This window comes from Carettochelys insculpta, chromosome 1, assembly GCF_033958435.1.
Source record: "Carettochelys insculpta isolate YL-2023 chromosome 1, ASM3395843v1, whole genome shotgun sequence".
Classification (NCBI taxonomy): domain Eukaryota; kingdom Metazoa; phylum Chordata; order Testudines; family Carettochelyidae; genus Carettochelys; species Carettochelys insculpta.
Genome location: NC_134137.1, coordinates 222158193 through 222178121, shown reverse-complemented (window position 1 = coordinate 222178121; position 19929 = coordinate 222158193). Strand labels below are relative to the sequence as shown.

The window sequence follows — 19929 nt, the reverse complement described above, 5'->3', positions numbered from 1 at the left end:
TGGGCAGTTATTAAGAAGCTGCTGTTGTTGTTATTACTTCGAATTGTCTGTATTACTGTGTACCTAAGAGCCCTAATCATAGAGCAGGACCCATAGTGCTAGCAGCAGCACAAACACAGAACAGAAGGAGACCCTGCCTCAATAATCTTACAGTCTAAGTGCAGTATATTATGGCTTCTGGTGTTTGTGACTTACTTTGAAATATCAAATATTATCACTACCAGAGGCAGGATACTGGATTTGATGGACCCCATGGTGTGCTCCATTATGGCAAATCAGATGCTAAGTTTTGTCCCAATAGACAAAAGTACAGATGGTACAATATCCAGCAGAACATAAAAAGGCAACCTGTTTATTTTAGTCTTATAGTCTGAACATTTATAATTTCTGTGAGCTTTCACTCACACTAGATAATTGTCCACTACCTTCCTGAGAACTACTTTGGAGCTGAAATAATGCTTTGAATATTGACCACTTACTGTGAAGACCTAAAGATGCTGTACAAGCATTAATGTAGTCTGAGTACTTTAGGAATGGGGTTTGTCTTAGTACAGGTACATGTAGGGAAACTGAGGCACAGAGTGACTAAGCAACTTAACCATTTGTCAGAAGCTGGGAAAAAAACAGAAGTGCCAGATCCCAAATCATAGACTTCAATAAGTACACCATCCTACTCAATTGTAAGTTTAGGTTGCAGATCTTTAATTCTCAAACTAATGACATTCACTTCTCATTCAAATCCCAAGCTGCAGCAATGATCTCTGTGTAGCTGCTGTTGGCTGAATGGTTGAACAGAGTGCACGTGAGAGATGGAGTGTCAAGTAGACAGCTGACCCCATATTTTCAAAGGGCAGATTTGCGTTTCTTTTATGGCATTTGGAGCCAGATCCAAAACTCAATATACAAGTCTGTGGAAAGACTGTGTGATTCAGTGGGCATTGGGTCAGGCTCTTGATGAGGATCACCTATTCTGCTATTTCATGCAGGTATGCAGAGGGTTTTGGGTGGGTCAGAAATAAGATTGATGGGAAAAACTTGTGAATTTCCTGAATTTCTTACCTTTAGTTTTAAAATAAGCCCTGGGAACATTGCGTCAAAGTGACATTCTCACTTGTAACCCTCTCCCCAGCCCCAGGAGTAATACAGAATGACTAATTCCAGAAGTTGCTTGTCTGGGTAGAATGACACAGATCCAGACACAGTCAGGCTTTCAGATCAGGAGCCAAATATGAACTTTGCAGCTCAAACTTATCTCAAGTTCAGAGGAACTGGCTTTCTCTGTGTGCTCTGTTTTCGCAAGGAGTAGTTCACATTAGATTTTAATTCGTTGGATGTTTAATATATGAGCTGCATTTTAAATAATAGTCACCAGCTCCTGTAATTCAGAATAGTTATTGTGCATGGTTTTTTATTTTTTTGTTTTCTGGGGTTTTTTTGTTTTGTTTTGTTTTTTTTAAATCACCTTTGCTCCCTCCCTGTAGTGAGGCACTAAGAATGTGTGTATGTCTGGGAGGCAGACAGGTTCTCTACCTGGAAATGTCTTGCTATTGTTAGATGTTCAGCTAACAGGGGTTATGTAAGACAATTGAAGCTCTGTTTTTTAACAGAGACATGATTCATGCTACTTGTAGTAGCAGTAACCACCTCCAAATGAGACAGAAAGCAGACACAGACAAAGGGCTGGAGAAATCAATGTCGGCTGAGTGTAACCATTCTCCTGCTACCTTCTGCCTCTCAAGCAGAGCACTTGGGTTATCAGGAGTGTAGATTGCTGCTAATTCTGGATCTCTTGAAGTCTCCCAGATTCGCTGAGTTGATGTGTCTGTGTCACTGGCCTCGGCATGGAGAGGCTGAGTCTGCAGGAGCTGTGACAATAGACCATAGCCAGCACTCTTTACACTGTTCCCAACAGTGTCTGTGCTGTACTGTTTGAGACTGAAGTTTCTGTAAGCAGAGTTAGCACTCCCGCTCTGTTTTCTCATTTACTTCTCCGCTGGTGGAGGCTGGAACCAAGACAGATTTTGGCTTCTCTGTAGGTAACGCTTCTCCATCATTTTTATAGTCCTGTGCAGGAGAATTGAGATCTGGAATAGCTTCAAACTTCTGCCAACGCTCTTCATTCAAGTAAATTGTGAAGTCTGATCAGAACTAAAATGGCTGTGAGCGCTCCTGCAGCCAGCACTTCCTCATTGTTCTCTCTGGCGTCTCCTTCTGGGAGAGGTGAGCTCCACTCACCTACGTCATTGTTTGCGGTGATAACTGCTGCACCTGAGGGGGATGAGCTTTCCTAACAGCTGATCCAGCACCAATCTTCTCAGAGCCTCTTGCTGATAGGTTCACAAATACTCCATTCTCCTAACAATATCAAACACACTCAAATGACTTCCTCTCGTGCTGCTTTCGGGGAAAGGCAAATGTTGCAGTAACGAGTTACCTCAACCAACCACATCCAGTGTCCCTGGACCACTCCCTGCAGCACCTGAAGGACTGTTCTAAATTTCAGCAAAATATATATAAAGCATTCTCTCTAGTAACTTCTGCTGTCAGAGGGGAAGAAATTAAGCTGTTGGAAATGGTCTTTTTAGTGCTCAGAAAACAGCACTTGTGCATTAGCAGCACTTACCCAACAGTAGGGGCAACTGCCTTTGGTTTTTCTCAAAGTCTTTTGAAATAGCCAGAGAAATATCCCTTAATGTGCACAGGCGAGAGCTAAATACTGAACTCCAATAAACCCCAAGAGAATAAGACTGGCAAATACTGGCAGAACAATTGAAATATTTATATTATTTTATTCTTACTAATGCACGTATGCCATATTGCGATGGGGCACATCAGCCCTGTGCTGGTGCTGAGCAGATTCATCCCATTGTTTCAGTGGAAGATGCCATTCCCCCACAGCCCTGCTGGGCATGCTCCATCTGGCAAGCAGATATAAAAGGCACTAATCCTGCTCAGTCAGGTTGGACCACGTGAGAGGAAGTACCTGTGATGGAGGCTCCTTCCAAAGAACTGCTGATATCTTGGGTGGAGAGCCCTGCTTGACCACGGAGCCCACAGCCCAGGGAGACACAAGTGTCCACTTTGCCGAGGAGCCCAGTGACCCAAGCAAAACACTGATGACAACCCCAGGACAAAGGGTAGGAAGTGACCCAGAGGGGCTGACAGAGTGGTACCTCCAACCCGGATGAGTCAGCATGTTGTGGTCGGATTCCCCGCAAGACCCAGTAGCAGGCCACCCCTCTGCCTTAGTGCCCCCGGGTGTGACCCAAAGTGGGAGGGAAAGAAGCTACTGTGATTGTCTCTGGCCATTGGGCTGCACTACCTTGAATGCAAGGGCTGCTGTGCTGACTGACTCTGGGCATGGGGCTGTGCTGTCTTGATGGCAAGGGCAACACAGTGGTTGACCCTGGCCATTGAGTCACACTGCGCCAATAGCAAAGGCTGCTGTAATGGACTCTGGCCATTGGGCCTCACTGCCCTGAAGAAGGGGGCCACTGTTATTGTCTGTGGCCCCTATGCTGCGCTGATCTAGAAATGGACCACAGAAACTGATTTAGGTCATAGTCCACAGCATCCCAGATATGATAGTGGGACAGGGGAATGTCAATATGGCCTCCCTACTTCAGGTGGGGCTGGGGCACATCAGCCCTGTGACACATTTGCAGTAGAGATCCTTTACCTACTAATATTCAGCGATCATTCTGTGTGGGACACACTGTACTTACTTTCAGGAGGGAAGTGAAAAGTAGCTCATAGAGTTCATTAAAAATAGGCCTGCAGTCAAATTCTGAATCCAACCTTTCCTACCAGACATACAGGGTTTTTGAAAGCCAGATCCTCACCTGGCAGCTTGAGCTGACATCTATACATTTTAGACGTATTCCAGTAATCCTGTGTTGAGACAGTTATTTCATTAGCTTAATTAAATATTAAATTATCACAAATATACATTACGCGTTGGGACCTATTGTACACAATGACTTGACATTTAAAATGCAGTGCTTCACAGATATGCATAATCTTCAGTTTGATTAAACAATGGTTTAGAATAAATTCACATGTTCACCTAAAACTTTAACTTTGTGTTTTGTCACTGAAGTGTGAAACAGGAAGTCTACTGTGTCTTTCTCTGTGCTTTTCATGAACCAAACTCTTTGACCAAATCTTCAGAATTCAAGACCGCAGTCAGTTACCCCTCAGTGGATAAAAGAGCCACAGCTCAGACTTCCCCTCTCTCACCATGGATCCCATGTCTTTTTTCTTTAATCCTTTTGGATATAAATTAAATGAGCATTCAGCTGTGTAATTTGAATCTGGGATCATCAGGTATACAGGAAGAGCATTGTAGACATCTGGAGAAGTGTGTTGCTGTTGGGTTTTTTTTTACCTAATCTTTTTGCTGAGTTGGTTACAGATTGTACAGCTGTTGACTTTCAGGAGAATTGGAGGTGCTGTATTAACATCATGTATAACTTAGCATTTTTAGTAGTGTGCAGCCCTCAGGAGCTGAGGGTGAGACATTTTCGGCAAAGGAATGTTTGGTTATAATCTCCTTACCCCACAAGGTCAGGGAGAGCTTATGCCTTGCCCCTCTTAGAGCACATTGCAAACACCTATTTTCAAATGGGCCCTCTGTGACATTCACCAGGGTACAGTCTGGACTTTTGAATAGTTACATTCCCTCAATTCTCTAACCTGATGTGCCATTTACACTGATGTGCTGTATAACCAGCCACCTCTGGCCAGTTCATACACAGCTCCTAGCATGTAAAATCACTCGCAGCTAAGTACATGAATGTTATGGCCAGTTACTTATACATAACATACAAGACAATGGCAGCAAATCCCTAGTCTCGGTCTTGTTTTCCAGAAATGTGCATCTTGCATGGTCCAGCATACTGCTCAACCATACAACCTCCTAGAAAATTTTATCATTTCATCAGAGGAAAATAATATATTCACCAGTGTTCTTCTCCCTATGGGAGTTTCCCATGTGCTCCAATCCAAACACACTGTTCAAGCTAAAGCAATAAGATATATTTATTAGCTGCAGAAAGACAAAATTTTAAGTGACAAGGCCTAAAAGTCGGTCTTGATTACAAAAACAAAAAAAACCCAATGAGTAGAACTCAAGCTAATGCCTAACTTTAACAAGTTAAATGAACTTAAAAGCAAAACGTTTTGTCCCCCCATACACTAGTAAATTTCACAGGCTGAGTTTCCTTTCAGCCTTGGATCCCATCCTTAGTTCAGCTCTTTGGGGGAGATTTGCTGTCATAAGCGGAGACGGAGGTAGAGAGAGATGAAGTGGAGGCCCTTGTGTCTCTTATGCCACCCCTCTTTCTTTGAGGATTACCCACAGACAGGTTGTAAGCAATAATCATTCTCTTGTGAATGTGTTTATTGACCCATCCCTGTGATGAAGTGTTAATTTCTTATTTGCACCTTCCTGTTGCTGCAGAATGACTCCTTGGCTGGGCATTAGTCTTTCCTTCCAGAAAAATTGGTTTGGGCCTGTTTTTCTTAAACTTGGAGCATGTCATAGCAGTGTTGTACAGTAGAAATGTATAACTTTACGAAGTACGTTGCTGCACCTATTTTACCAGGATAGTAATGTTTATCAAAAGATGAGTTTTCAAATGATACATCACAAGCTACACTTTGTGCAACGTTTGTCAAAGTCTTGAAAAATTGGTTACCAGAATAGTTGCAGGTCCTTCTCATAAGCTCATATTAGTTAGCAAATTCTCTGCCTCCTGAAAGGGATCCCCCACCAAATAAAGCCATCTCCTAAAACCTTGCTGAGGGAGGAGGAGAAATCTACCAAAATGATGCTGAGATATTTTTAATTCTTGTATTTCCCAGCTTTTTTTATATGCTGATGATTGGTGTGTTAGAAACAGATGAGTAGATGAAGATTCATATTGAATCCAGATTTTAATTTCCTTCTTTTTCTTCTCTAACAATCTGCGGCAGGTTGATCTGAAAAGTCCAGATGCCTACCTGGTGTGATTCCATTGATGTCGGTGGAACTACACCAGGGATGACTATGACTTGTATTGCAGCTGTACTGGTGAAATGATACTGTAAGGTGAAACTTAGGAATGGATCAATTACCAGGCAGTTTCTTTTCCTTAGCAAGCGAAAGATGAATCCAGGCTGCTGGGTGCAAATAACTGGAAAGAGTCAGAACCCACGGGTCTTATCACAACCAAAAAGGACCAAACCTTACTATATTAAGTGTTGTACACACTTCTGACTGTTCTCTCCAGGACAGTTGCCAAGAGACATGTTCATCGTTCAAAAGCTATTTATTGTTACCTTGTTCAGTCTGTGAACATAGGCAGGTGAAAATCAATTGTCAGTTTGCAGCCCCTTATCAAGGTGAACTGGAGATCTTTTCTTCTTTGAGGAATTCTTCCTTTTGTGGGCACCTATGGCATTAAGAGCCTGTTGTTTTGGGGATGTGCTGAAAAGTTTGCAAGCATAGCAATAAACTGAACTGGTGTGTGAAGACTAGACCAGCCATTCTCTACGATGCTTGCATTGTTTTTGTTCTGCCTCAGAAATAATGTTCTTTCAGACTTCATTTGACATCTCCAGGATGCTGAACAGATTTGAAGAAATCACCAATATTTTGACAGGGTTCCTTGGCAATGAAATGTTCATGAAGCTCATCTGTCATAACTAGCCAAAGCAGTGGATGGGATGGATACATTACTGTTACAATGTTAATTCATAGTCATTTTCTTGGTCTCTAGTGGGTGCGGTGATGGCAACTCATATTTCAGTGGCAGAAGCATCGGTGGTGGCGATTGTTTTCTGGCAATGGATTCACCTTTGTTCTCTGCTGACAGCAATTGCAAAGCAATGTCACTCTGACCAAATACTTTTCTTGGTGACAAACCAGCTGCCCTCGCATTGCACTGTTCATCTTCAAGGATGCTTGTGGCATTGAAAATGCCCGAATGGCAGCTTTTTCTCTTCTTTAGTTTTAACTCCGTCTGTGACATCAAGCCAACTGATGTGGGAGGGCAAGATAGGCAGTTGCACAGGGGCCCAGCATTTCAAAGAGGCCCAGAGCTCCAGCCACCACTGCTCCTTCTTTGGCAGCGGCGGTGGCCAAAGCTCTGGGCCCCTTTCAAACGCTGCAGCAGCGCCAGTCCTTGTGGCTCTGAGTGTGGGGTGGGTGGCATGGCCATGGTCTGAGCAGTGCTGAGGGATGATTGCTTTAGGCCCCACTCGTTCTGCCCTTCTGGGAGCATGGAGCTGCGCTCCCTTCCTGCCTTGCCCCAGGGCCCACTGTGTGACCTTGTTCTCCTTTTTTGAACTCCTATCACAGACATCTGATTCACTGAAACCTGCAATTGCACACAAGACAATGTCTTAGCATTGGCTCCTGGCAAAAAATTTATGGGCTGTTTCCAAGTTTTCAGTGATTTTAGTAGTAGAAGTAGTAAATACATGTTTTAGGGTAACACCCCAAGCCCCTTTTCAGGACTGGGTCTCCATTGTGCCAAGTGTTGTACTAATGCAAGTATAAAAATATCCCTGCCTCAGAGGACTAACACAGGTGTAACTCTGTTCCACACAGGAAAGTTCTTCCTTATTTCCATCTGCATAAGTGAAACCAGAATCAGGCTTCAAATATTTTTCTCACTTAGGTCTGACTTTTATAGGTCAATAAGAAATGTTTATACACTTTGTAATTTTGTGAGCAACTCAAATACAGTACTGGTAGGCACTTTAGAAACATAGCGGGAGATAATTAGATGAGATTTAATATACAATTTATAATATATTTTCAAAATTTGAATCTTTTAGTAAAGAAAACCATATCAATTCTATATTAACCATAGAATGAAAGGGGGAGAGGTTCTTATCTACACCCATGCATAATTTTGGACTCAATGAGATCGTTGTTAGTAACAAATAGCCGGGCCTTCGATTTTTTTATCACAAATGAAAGCCTAGATCTCTGGTGCCCTCTAGCACGGTATTGAGTTGGGTTTTGGGCTGACACAATGGCGAGGAGCATGTTGCTGCAGGAGGGATCATTATGCTCTGAGATTTTAGGAGAAGGTGCTTGCTTTTAGACCCCTGCTCTGAGACAGGGGAGACCTTGAACTGGGATTGCTCACTGCAGCATGGAACAGAATACTAAACTGACTGTGAATACTATAGTTTGAACCTCTCTACTGTGGACTTCTCTCATCCGGCAACATCCGGAATCCAACATCATTTTAGTCAGACGGATGACCACTTACCGTGGGTGTGGCCAAGTTTCCTGTGGTCCCATGAAGTTTGTTTCGAGCCACCAGTCCTGGCTCTCAGTGTTCTGTGCTGTTATGTAGCTCTAATTTACCCCTAAATGTCTTCTAAGAGTACAGTAAGCAGTGAGAGTGTTAGGAATGCTGCTGAACAACACTGACCTCCTGTGGTCTGAGAAATGCTCTCATTTGGCACCAGTCATGTCCCAAGTGTGCCGGACTAGAGAGGTTCAACCTGTACTTGAGAGGCAGTTCAATCAGTGACAGAGGTGCACAAAAATTCACAGGAACCCCTTGATAAATTCTCCTCTCAGGTCTGCTAGTCCTCTGGGAAATGACGATTCCGTGTTTTGTGATGGGGTCTGGATTTATGTTTTAAGTGCAAATTCCACTTTTTAAGCAAAGCATTGCAATTTATGCATGGTGAAGTGTTAGTGTCAGATAAAGGAGGGTGGCTAGAGGGAGAGAGAAATAGATACAAAACCTCTGTTACTTATTTGTATGACAAATACTGGAAACATGACGCAGCCTTTACCATAAACATGAATTGCTCTTCCAGATTTCAACAGGAGCCCTTGGGATTCGAGGGAAAGTATTTCCCTCCAGTACTTTTGCAAAGATGTATTTATGAGAAACTGGCCTTTACCAGACGAGAGCAGCATCCCAGAGTATCTCATTCAAATGGTTTATCTACAAATATCCAATGCATAGAGGAAATAATGTCTGGGTTCCAGGCCCCCATGTCTGAAATGGATACACACTGCTTTTAGGAGGATGGGGGAAAAATAAGTTTCCCTTCTGTGGTAGTATTTATTAAAGTTGTACCTGTTTAAAAAAATAAACAACATTCTGGACTTCTTACAGGGTACCCCATGCTGCTGAGATCTCATGTTTTTGGGGGGGGTCAAGTTTTGCCCTCTGTTGTACAAGATCCGGGGGGGCATGAAATTTCCTAAGCGGGGAGTGTAGCATGATTGACTGCTGGGTCTCAGGCTTATCCATCTCATTAAAAATGTTGAAATCTGTTACTGTTTTCATGCATGTGTATTCACAGTTATATACAAATTAATAAAGTGTTTACGTTCTACATACTTACTTTCTTACACATGTGGAAAGGGTTTTTTTCATATGAACATAACTGAAATTTCCATTGGTTTGGATCACATTAGGCAGGTTGGGGGGCCCCTAACAGTTGCAGGGATGAAAAGTGGGGCCCGAAGTAACACATTTGCTCACCCCTGCATTAATGTACACAGACGTCTATCTTGGTGCAAAAAGCTGACTGCTAGAAGGGGGTCCAGGTTTAACCTTGCTCTGCTTGCACCTACTTAGCATGTGTCTACAGTACGTATTAGGGTGCATATCATCCCATTACATTTCAATATGCCTAGAATTATTTATTTGTGCCACTAGACAATTCTTGAACACGATACAATGGATGGCTCCATCTCTTTGCATTTGCTTCGAGACTATCACCCAAACATGTTTTCAGTTTTCTCCAGTTCCAAAAAGTAACAGTGGCAAAGACAAAAACTGTATTTGGCCTGGACAATCCAGATTTAAAATGTGTCTCAGAGCAGAAAGTGGCTGTAAAAATGGGCCCTCCTCACTCAAGAGATCTGCCCTGTGTGTGCTCAGAATCAGATCTGCTCTTTTTAATGACAAGCAAGTTCTTGCTGCCATTTAGCCATGCAAAACTAGTGCCACATGAGGACAATAAACAGGATTATTTCCTGCCTCACACAGCAGCAACAAATTAGTTTGCTGGGGATTACATAACAGACAGAAAGAAACAAAGATTTGCAGATCTTGATGCTACTTTCCAGCACAGGCAATCGAGAAAATCAGCTTTTGACTACAAAATTGAGCCATGTGATCATGCCTCACTGAGAGAGAGTAACTTCAGATCTGGACATCAAGTGCTGAATCCCTGCACAGCAACGCAGGGCTATTCTGTTGACTGATCATGACACTCAATCTTTTGGGTCTCATTAGCTCCAAACAGGAAATAGAAAAGGAATTGGAGGGTGAGGTAAAGGGAAGTAGTGTTAGGGACTGAATGAGAGAGGGCCTGCAAAAAATAGCTCCTGGAATCAGCCAAGATCAGGTCCAGGAACTGGCTGGAAGCTTTTGTTTGCTGTTAGTTAAGTTAACCAGAAAGGTAACCATAAGAAAATGGATAAATCTTGATTATTTTGCTTGTGCATTTTGTGTTTGTAGAAGAATAGAAACCATATCTGCTTATGTGGAATTTAAATACTAGGCTGGGACCCACCAATTTTGGTTAATGGTGTTGATAAATGGTCAGATAAGACAGCAAGCAAGGATGAACACACAAATTACAGAAAAGGAAAGATAGGTTTAGAACAGTCCTGCACTTGGAATGGAAGAATCCCAAGCACTGTTACAGGCTGGGGAGTGACTAGCTAAGTAGCAGTGCAGCAGAAAAGGGCCTAGGGATTACAGTGGACGAAAAGCTGGATAGGAGTCAACAGTCTGCCCTTGTAGCCAAGAAAGCTACTGGCATAGTGGGGTGCATTAGGAAAAGCACTTCCAGCCAATCTAGAGAAGTAATTATTCCCCTCTATTTGGCACTAGTGGGGCCACGTCTGGAGTATTGTGTCCAGTTCTGGAGCCCCCACTATAGAAAGGATGTGGATGCATTGGAGTGAATCCAGGGGAAGGCACCAAAAATGATTATGGGCTGGAGCACATGACCTATGAGGAGAGGCTGAGGGACTTGTGCTTGTTTAGTTTGCTGTAGAGAAGAGGGAGGGACGCTTCGATAGCAGCCTGCAACTTCCTGAAGAGAGGCTCTACAGAGGGTGGAAGAGGTTGTTCTCAGTAGTGACAGATGGCAGAACAAGGAGCAATGGTCTCAAGTTACAGAAGGGGAGGAGTAGGTTGGATATTAGGAAAAAGTATTTCACCAGGAGGGTAGTGAAGCACTGCAGTGTGTTAGCTACAGAGATGGTGGAGTTTCCATCCCTAGAGGTTTTTAAGCCCCAGCTTGACAAAGTCCTGTCTGGGATGAGTTAGTTGGGGTTGATCCTGCTTTGGGCAGGGGGCTGGACTCAGTGACCTCCTGAGGTCCCTTCTAGCACTAGGATTCTGTGATTCTATGTGGAATTTTGGTAAGGGAGTCCATTAATCATCAGCACTATTATAAAGGACTCCGTTTTTCACTGACTTTATGCCCTTTGGAACTTCATGGAAGCCAGCACAGAAACTGAACTTCAGTGCACCTCTTAAATCATTATATGAAGTACCTCCTTGCTGCATAAAAATAGTGAAATGATTAATGTGTCTTCCTCCCTCTAAAATGCCAAGTATGACTTAGGTGGGTTTGAATATGTGTAAATATGGATAAATATACATGTAATACCCAAGTTAATAACATTAATGGAATGTTTAAGGCACGCAGCGTTAGCAATGAAATCTGAAACTTATGCGTATATTGGGCATCATTACATTCTAGAAATTCAACCCTTTATGTTGGTCACTGTGGTTCATGAACCTTTCAAACAAATAAGGAGCTGAGTTGTGGCTCCACTTCAGAAACAGGTGGTTCTGTGGTGGTTCAGAAGTTTTGTATTGAGCTTTCAAATTTGTTTCAATATGCAATTTAAAGCAAACTTTGTGGTGGGAGAAGTATGCTGACAAAAACTGGAACCTCAGAGAAAATGTGTGCTCGAGCCTCAGTGCAGTGTAACTGCCAAGTGGTACATAGTGTGTCTGCTTATGCAGATCCAGCTTGCCATTAACTATTATTACAAAATGTGTACATTAAACTGTTCCTGAAAGTATTCTTTGTGAAATGTATTATTATATTGCTTTCCAAAATGCATTGAGAGAATACTTAATTGTGTTGGTAGGCACTCATTCCAATGTGTCTGCTGTATTGATTATGGTTTTGAATATTATTTTAATGATTTAATGATTTCCTAGCATGCATTCAGACCTGCTCAGCAATGTTAATTATCTGTGGAATAACAATGACGCTTTGTATCATTTCTGTTCACCTGTGGGTTTGTTTGATTTTGTCGATAGAGCGAATAGTCATTTTTCTTCACTGGTGATGCTGAAAATATTGTGTTCATATGAATAGCAACATTGGCTGCAGCATGGTCAGGATTGGAGACACTGATGTCCATGGTGCTACAGGGTGAACTTGTCCAGTCCAGCACCCTCAGGACCTGCCTGGTGCCAAACGATAGAATTTGCCTGATCGTGGGAAGTAAATATTAGCTAGCAGCATTGCCAACACTTCCACTGCTTACTGGGCTCTTAAGAGACATTAAGGGTAAATTAGAGCTAAATAACAGCACAGAACACTGAGAGCGAGGAATGGTGGCTGGAAATAAACTTTATAGGACCACGGGAGTCTTGGATATACCCATAAGTGGTCCTCTGACTAACTAAAAGCATGCCAGATTACAGATGTTGCCATTAGAGAGGTTCAACCTGTACTTGCATGAATAATGTGAGCAGGATTTCGCTTCTCATCTGCATATTGATTTCAGATGTGCTTCCATCCTCCACACCCAACTGCCAAAGAATTGTAATAACTAGAGAAGGGGCAGTCCTGTTAGTCTAGTCATGGATTTAATCACAAAAGATTTTAAAAAATCCCAATGTTTTAGTAGTGTTCTAAAAACTAGGGATTTTGCTTATAAAATCAGGGACCATTTGCAAAACTCAGGCACCTACCAAATATCAAGGATAATAGAATCTGAATTTTTTCTTTGGATCCATTCTATATTAGGTTGCTGAGTTTACCCCCTTCTCAAAGGAGGTTATGGCCTCCAGAGAAGACATTTCAGACATAACATTGCTACTAAGGTCCAATGTTAGCTTAAAGAATAAAATATCTCTGTTTTGTGGGGGGAGAGGGTTGTCACTAAGGTGGCACCCATGGGTGTCCAAATGAGCAAGTAGATGGAGTTTCTGCCTTTGGAATGAGGCACTTTTATTTTAGCTGCTTGTTTTGAAAGTAAGCGTGAGGAGCACAGTAGCTTCCTTTTCCTCTCTTTGCTCATATTTTAGCTTAAAGGCAGCTCTTTCTGTCTTCTATTCTGAGCAAAGTTAGGTGATGTGATAGGAAAAACACTGGTGTTTCTTTTACACCTAGCATTTCTGCTGTTGATCCATGCAGCTGCAGTCATGACAAGCAACCTTCAAGACCAGGAAGGAATTCTGTTGTGTGGAAGTTTGCTGCTTGATTCCCCGTATCTTACCTACTCAAAATATTTAGAACGGTTAGGCCATGGAGACAATGGACCAGAATCTAGCCTCATTTAGAGCTGGGGTTGGCAAGGTGTAAGAGAGCACAGAATTTAGCTCTGTTAGGCTTTGCTCTGTCATATAGATGCAGAGAATACTGATTAACCTTGCAGCAAATTCTCTCACTCTTGCTAAATTATTAACAATTCCCTAATCTGTTTTCCTTTTGTTTCTTTCAAGTACAGACACAGCCTCCCTCTGTCCCCTGCCCCAATGAACGTCTGCACTAGGCCCAAGGCTTGGAGTGATTTGCCTGAAGAGTGACACCATTTCGAAGCCACTGTAAGTAAATGTTATGTCCTACAAAAAAGTTCTTGTTTCAGCAAAAGGAAAAGCAAAACCAAAACCAAAAAAAAAATCCATCCCAAAGTCTTCAACACTTGGCCACTGCTGCTAAACACAAGCTAAATTTTACACTACGCATTTACGTGGGAAATAAGTGGGTAATAAATATACTAGTAAAAATGTTGGTAAGTGTTAGTCTCATATTGTAGTTCAGCAGTGGTTTGACCTCCTTACATTTTCTAGCTGGGCCCTGCTCTGGTAGGATCTTTTTGCCTAATACTCAAGTTTAATTTGGTGCCGTCATGTCCCTCAGAGATGTTTTGCCCTCTTCTTTTTTATCAGATTTTTGCCTTTGGTATACTTACTAGTCTGATTCAATCAGTGTATTTCTTGTTGTAGTTTGGTTTCCCTGTAATTAATTAAAGTTTTAAACTGCTCTTGTCAGTCGCAATTGTTCTTGTAGCTCTGTACTTTTCAAACTGGGTCTCTGTGTTCCTGAAGTTTTGCAGAAGCTTGGTTGGATTGCTTTACTTCTCAGTGAAGCTTCCTGATAGTCTCAGTGGGTTTTCTGCCTCTGGTAGTTTCACAGTGTCCTGAAATGATCTCTTACATGCTAGCCTGGAGGGCATAATATTACAGTTTTCAACTGTAATGATTAGATCTCTGTTCCTGTTAATGTAAGGTGTGTGAGTTTTCTTTAAACTGCTCTGGTGAAATTGACTTGGTTCTCACTGTAGCTTCCTGCTTTAATGGACAGGTTTTTGTGCCTCTCAATAGACAGGTTGAAACTCTCTTGTCTGGCACTCTGTGGCCTGGCAACATCCATGGTCTTGCAGGACCACAGATGTTATCAGACCAGAAAGCCCCAGCTGGTGACGGGGAGCCAGAGTTGGTCTGGATGGTGGGCTGGGAGTGGAGCCCCACTGGTGGCAGGGAGCCCTGCTGGCAGATCCACTGCCTACCCTGTCCCCTCCCTCTCCCCCGCCCCTCCTCCTCTGCCTACTCCCGGCAAACCCAGAGGCTTCATCTCCTCTGATCTGGCAAATTCCCTCATTTGGGACCACTCAAGTCCTGAGGTTGCTGGACTAGGGAGGTACAACCTGTAGTTTTATCCTGCTCGGGTTTGATCCCACTGCCTTTCTGATCCAGTCCCAGGTTTTGTGTTCTTTTCAGATTTCTCTGTCTCTTGTCATATTTTATGGTACCGTTTTCAGAATTCTATATATCTTCTCATCTCACTTTTGTGGTCAGATACATGGTCAGGCTTCTCTGCTTCTCACAGGGTTGTGAGGATGGTTTGTTTTTAACTGAACATACTCATATCTCCATCTTGTGTTGTCAGTTTCTGACCGCACATCACGTGCGGTCAGAGTCGCATCTGAGAGAGGTTCAGGACATACAGGGAGAATCATAGATATCAGGAGTGGCAAGAGTATCACATATGCGGGTGGGAGATGAAAGTGGAGTAAAAGCAGCTTTAAAAATTACTTGACTTTCCAGACAAATAACTTGTTTCCTCTTACGTTTTTAAAACAGGGAAAGCCAGATGCCTCAACTTTTACACTCATGCAGATGCGTGCATACGCACGCACACACTGTGCACTAACTGTGTTAAAGCCAAACAATGACTGGGAATGCCAGTGAAGTTCTTGGGTACTGTAGCTCCTCCTCATGTGGGGGCAGTAGCTAGAGGCAGGCACACTGCCTCTGCTAGGAGGAATACTTGGAGTCTGGAAAGTGAAAGCTCAGTTAGTAGCTGCCTTTGTTACATCATTAGCAGTCCCCTAGTATTGTCCTCCAATGCACTAGCAGGTATTCCAGAGAGCAGGGCTTGGTCATGACCCAGCACATCCAGACACAGTCCTTTAGGGTGTGCAGTGCTATCAGCAATGCTCATATATCCTTGACTACGTGAGTGTCATGTGACAGCACGTGCTCTCCCCCACCCTAGTTCCTGCTAGGATGTACGTGCCCTGCCCTGAATCCTGCTGCTGCATATCACCAGAACCTTTAAATTGCATGCTATACACGCACTATCAACAGTTACGTGGCCTATTTGGTTGACCCCTTGTGGAAATGGCTTCATTACGACTGCCTACTTTATAAATGCACTAAAGAAGGCAAGAATCATTCTGACCTTTTTGTTACCTGTCTTTCCAAGTGTATTCACATGGGGCAGTTATAATTTTATCATTAAATAATTCAGCTTATTTTTGTCATGGAAAATCTTTGCTCTAGAGTATGTGGCAGGCACCGTACCTGTATTTTCTCTGCTGCAGTAGGAGCCAGTGTCTGCCCATGAATAATCCCCTTTTCTAGGGGCTGGAGAGTTCAGCCTTCACCTTTACCAATTCAGAGCCTCCCCATGATAGTAGATGCTTGTATGAAGGGCTCTGCATGTTACTTTTGGGCTTTCCTATACTTTGCTCAGTTTAGCTGCTTGATTGTGGGTTGTGCTCTGAGATGGGGACACAAGGAAGTAAATAGAAATTCATAAGAAACCACTTAGCTGCTTTGTCTTGTACACTAATTCCAGATCATGCTGGACTGAAGTGTAGCCAGGAGAAATTGAATCCTTTTAATAACCTGAATCAGTTGAAATGGGCTTGACAAGCTTCTGAAAGCAGAGAACCTCAGACATAGAGCATTTGGGTCCATTTCTAGAACTGTGACTTGGGCAGATGTTGGTTTCAAGGGAGGCCTCAAATGTTCCATAGCTGACACAGGAAAATACTAGCGGCTGAACAGACTAAATTGTGTATCCATGAGGGAGGCCAGGTTGGCTTGTGTGACATGTTAATGCCTCTGGGAGAAATTAATCCCCAAAAGAGATAATTTGTTGTGAGGGAGAAACCTGAGGAAACATCATGCTTGAAAGACACTGAGGGGGATTGCTGGGAAGCAAATTGTGTGTGAGTGCACTGTCATGTTGTAGTAAGCAAAATAATGGCAATTTTGGGTTTCAGAGTTATCCTAATGGAAGGCAGTAGTCCTCCCTACCTGTATAGCTCTATTTACAATCAGTTCAGATCCATTCTGCCTCTAAAAGACACTAACAAAAAAAATCTATGTTAAGCGACATTCAGTGCCTAAAATCTTATAGTAGCTATGTGTATTGTTCAGTGTCAGGCTTCTAGACCTTTGTGATAGAATACTGCTGTGCTTATATACATAAAAGTGGGGGTAGGGGGAATACTTGGTTAATTGGCATTTTGTAGGGTGAGGGCAGGGGGCTGTCAGAGGCTGGAGGGACTCGTTTACAAGTAAAGTTTGAAAGACGTGCTAAATGATTGCAGTTTGTTTAAAAGACGTGGACTTACAACGAAGAGTTTGTGGACGTTAGAAGAGTAGAAAGCCACAAAAGAAGGGAAAGCATTTAAATCATTGATATTGTGAAACACTTGCCAAGAGATGTCGCTGGTAGTTGAAGGCTCTTCCAAAAGAATTGTGTAGAAACCCCATTACAAGGGCCATTTAAAACGAGTCTAGATGAAGCAATACTATATGTACTCTAAGATACAATCCTGCACTGACTAAAATAAATAAGTCTTTGCCATGTTTAAGTTCTAGGATTCTATACGTCAGAGACATCTACTGTAAGATCCCTTCCCCTGTTGTCTTGGTCCTCTGTTTTCCTTTATAATGAGGGGAAAATATGATGGCACCTTGAGTATTATCTGACTCAGCTTCACTGACTACTGCAATAAATTAATGAGCTAATATAATAAACCATGACCACACACAGAGCAAGAGTCTAATACTCCATTGGGATCAAGCCACCCACACGTGGGGCTTAATCCAGAACCTTGTGAAACTGAATAACTCTGGGCTGGCAATAAACAGGAGGCTGTTATAGTTTGCTGGGATCTATTAGCAGAAGAAGACTTAGCCATATATACCAAAATAGTGCATTACATTGACATCCACAGGTGAAATTAGTATGTAAGGCTGCTAAGCACTGAAGCCAGCTCAGAGGAGGAATAGGGGAAGATGTACAAACATACATAGCATACAAAGATAGGTCACTCAGGGAAGTTGCTCCTCCCCTCATGGTTGCCTCCTTTTTCCCCTGTTTATGCAGCAGCCAGATCCAGGTCTTTCAGTCCCTTCGATACAGTGTGCCCATGGTCACATTCTGAATTTCCAATTTATGTTGTGGAAGAAGGAAATGAGAACCTGTAGAGAATCCTATGTTGTGTAATAAATGATTCAGAATTTGCTGCCTGCCCATAAAACTTACTACAGAAGTCCAGGCTTCAGGTTCAGAGAAATGAGGAGATAACCATTCATAGGGCCTTTGCACTTGGGGTCCTACATTGGTAGGCTTTGATCAAAGTGAGTGTTGAGCTCTTTTTTTCGAGTAGGTTTTCTCTAAATTCTAAGTTGGCTTTGATGTTTCCCTTGTTGACCTGCTCTCCTCCTCATGGTAGCCTCTCATATGTTTAAGTTACTTAGATACAGGGAAAACTCTGATCAGTTAGAAAGAAGAGGAGTAATGCTGTGAACGCTTATTTTCCTGGTGCCAAACATCATCATTGCCGCCTTTCCCTTTCCACTGAGTTCATGGAGTAGGGTCAGAGCACTCTAATTTGGAATAGTTTTTGTTGTGAGGACCTCCGGATAGTATACCGCCTCCCGTAAGAGCAATGGTAGCAAATGCGCCTATTCAGAAAGGAAAGAGATTGCAAATGGGTGCTACCCAGAGAGTCACTGGGGCCACAGCCTATATAGTTAAAACATTTCCAGTCTGCTTCTGTACTTGATTCTGAGTGCAAGAGAACTAGAAATAATTTAGCAACATTACACTCAAGCTATTTCTTTACTGCAGAGTTAACGCAAGTTATCTACACTTGAGTTACTGCCTCTCATGTTTGCCTAGTCCATGTGAGAGCAGCCACACTGCAGATTAATTCCTGAGCTGCACACAGTGGCTGGATTAGCAGCACAGAGTGCTAGTGTTAACAGCTGATGAATTCTGCTAGTATGAGCTTTTGCCTGTGCTCCAGGATAGGTCAGCTAACTTGTGAAAAGCATCACCACATGTGAGCGCAGGAGGTATGTGAGAGGATGGAACATGAGCTAGGGCAGCGATGGACAGACTAGGCTAATGAGTGGGCCACATAAGTTGTTCTGCTTCATCTCATTGCGCTGCAAGATGGTCTCTTGGGATAGGATAGTTTTGCTCACTGCATTTGTATATAGAATTTGTGGGACGCCCTGGCTGAACTGTAGTAGCACTTTGATTGGATGCAGAGGGATTGCACAGCTGTCACAGATAAAGTGTGGAATCGGCATGCATCTCACTTCACGTGCCTTTGCTACGTATGTGGGTCGCTTTAGTAATGCCAGTAGGAAAAAAAATTACACTGACAGATACCAGTAGAATCTTGCAACCCTGCTAATGGTAAACAAAATGTTGTGCAGGCCACACACAGAACCCTGATGGGCTGCATATGCCCCCCACTCAGTCACGGGTGACATTTAAATTTTAACTCAGACTAATGCAGTGAAAACAGTGGGGCTGACAGCCACTGCAGGTGCACTGGCAAAATATGTGGGAGCCCTGCTCTGCACCCCTAGAAGGGGCATAGCCACATGTGGAATGGGGGGGTGGGCCTGAGAGCAGTCAGCACTTAGCACTCCTTTGAACATGGTGCTGGGCCTTCCTCCAGTCCTCAGAGCTGCTGGAGTGGTGCTTCCAGGAAAACTGGGGATCCAGCTGCTGCTTTATCTGCAGTAGCAGCAATGGACGGGATCTCTGAAGCCCTTTGAAATGCCAAGGACAAAGATATCTTCTACTCCATATGTCCAGCCACTCCAACTGCCCTGGTCCCAGATCTACTGAGGGCTGAACCAGAAGTGGCATTGCCTGAAAGATTCACAATTCACAGTTCTGTGAAACAGATGTGTATGTGTGTGCATGTGTGTGGAAAAAGGGATGTACTGGGTATGAGAGGGGGGATATTTCTCTACAGGCTGTAAGAAATATGACATGGGTGACTGTGTGAATGTTTGACGTGCTCTCATACACAAATGGCATACTGTGCTTTCCTTACTCAGGTTTCTAAAATATATTGCCCCGTGGCAATAG

General features: G+C 43.0%; 1 protein-coding gene across 14 annotated transcripts in view; it reads left to right on the top strand.

Moving 5' to 3' along the window:
* Positions 1–19929, top strand: part of ZBTB20 (zinc finger and BTB domain containing 20) — a 750151-nt gene that overhangs the window by 657218 nt on the left and 73004 nt on the right. For 9 of the 14 annotated variants that reach the window (XM_075000257.1, XM_075000320.1, XM_075000302.1 and 6 more), the window contains one exon: positions 13734–13835. The gene's annotated coding sequence lies outside the window, so the exon portion shown is untranslated. The remainder of the gene's footprint in view (positions 1–13733; positions 13836–19929) is intronic. The other 5 variants (XM_075000328.1, XM_075000293.1, XM_075000276.1 and 2 more) reach the window with 1 other exon arrangement.